Source organism: Nelumbo nucifera, chromosome 8, assembly GCF_055504915.1.
Source record: "Nelumbo nucifera cultivar China Antique chromosome 8, China Antique-T2T, whole genome shotgun sequence".
In the NCBI taxonomy this organism is placed as follows: Eukaryota; Viridiplantae; Streptophyta; class Magnoliopsida; order Proteales; family Nelumbonaceae; genus Nelumbo; species Nelumbo nucifera.
Window position 1 is genome coordinate 26,210,380 of NC_142656.1, and position 1,638 is coordinate 26,212,017.

A 1,638-nucleotide genomic window follows, 5' to 3' on the forward strand; every position below is an offset into this window, starting at 1 on the left:
AGCAACAATTCATCTAGGAATATATTTGTTCTCTTCCCTTTTCCTCTCTTAATCTGGTCGGGTTCGAGGTTTGGTGAGTAACTTCCAAGCATCATTAAGGTTGGCATGTGACTAACGTTGGTTCGGTTCTTTGTCAGAGTATCAAGCAAGTTGTCTTATGGTGTATTACGTTTATATAAGAATACCTAAGACTTTCCATCAGGATGCCCGTCTAGCTCAGTTGGTAGAGCGCAAGGCTCTTAACCTTGTGGTCGTGGGTTCGAGCCCCACGGTGGGCGTTCTCTTTTTAAAGAAGACTTCTGTGTATACCTTTTTGCTCCCCTGCTACTTATTTATGATTTATTTCCTCCTCTTTTTCTATTCCTTTCTCCTATTAATCTGGGCAACTACATTTCTTTCTTGATATCAAAACTTTTTTATTTGAGTAAATTGAGGGGTATAGAATTAGAACCAGAGGAGTGGGCACTGCATCTTGCTACTATGGACCGGACTGACTTTAGATGGATCTCATGGTCGGCCCAAGCCAAGTATTACCGGTGGGTATAATAATCATCAACAGTGTTTGTTGGAAGGGTTGAAGTTTGTGTCGGAATTTGAAGTTGATTAGGTTAGTTTTAACACCCTGTTCGTTTTGGGTAAGCAATTTTTTCACATGGGGGAAAAATTTATAAAACATAATGAGACAAATGTATCTATTATAATATTAATATTTTATAGGTAAAAAAGTCATTATTGAACTTACATAGAAATCAAAAGAATATCGGTAAATAAATTTATAGAAAACACTTAACTAGGTAAGTGACATTTTGAAAAACGAGCAAGGCCTAAAGGGGATGCATTGGAGATTATACAAGCATTATTGGAGAGGAACTTCTCTCCTAGGTAAACTAGGCAACTTCTCCCAAGTTTGGATTTCCCACCCATGAACTCTTTCCACATCCTTACCCTTAGGACACTATGGGTGTGCATTAAGCTGCATTTGGAAACGATGCACATGGACTGTAAATCCCGGTTCAGGGTAAATTTGCACTCTAATTCACTTTTGCCTGTGTTTGGCAATATTACATTTATGCATTGACAAATGATAGATCAATTCATATTTACATTGATAATAAGATGTAAAAGTACATCAATAAAAAAGAAGTAAATTTGCATTTAAGTGGGCTTTTGATAAAAAGGCATATGCTTTATTGGAATTCATGTTTGCATCCATTACAGCTAAAAATCTATTTGGTAAGAAAGTACATTTGTCAGTGCAAAACTAACCCAATTTTACAATTTATATGAACCGTTTTACACTCTACATATTTGCATTAACACTTATTTGCATCATTTCCAAACGCAGCCTTAAAAATATCTGAGTTATTGTTTATGGGGAGATGTTCCCCATGTGTGCCTGTAGTGCCCTATGGGTTGGGATGTGGGAAGAGTTTGGGCAGGAGGTCAGAGTGATTTCTTATGAATGCAAAAGAGATTAGAAAAAAAAAAACAAACAAGGTGCAAATTTTATATCAGCCAAGCAAAACTAAACCGAGTACAAATTTTGCACCCAATCATGATTTGCACTGCAACCAAACACAGCCAGAGGTTCAATTTCTGGAGGGAATGGCATTGGATTATTAGTAACAAGCTTGAAAC

The 1,638-nt window shown here is 36.8% G+C and overlaps 1 non-coding gene across 1 annotated transcript; it reads left to right on the forward strand.

Annotated features, from left to right (window-relative positions):
* The first annotated feature begins 205 nt into the window (after nucleotides 1–205).
* Nucleotides 206–278, forward strand: TRNAK-CUU (transfer RNA lysine (anticodon CUU)). Its single transcript has one exon. It is a non-coding gene; the product is annotated as a tRNA-Lys (tRNA).
* The last annotated feature ends 1,360 nt before the right edge of the window (nucleotides 279–1,638 follow it).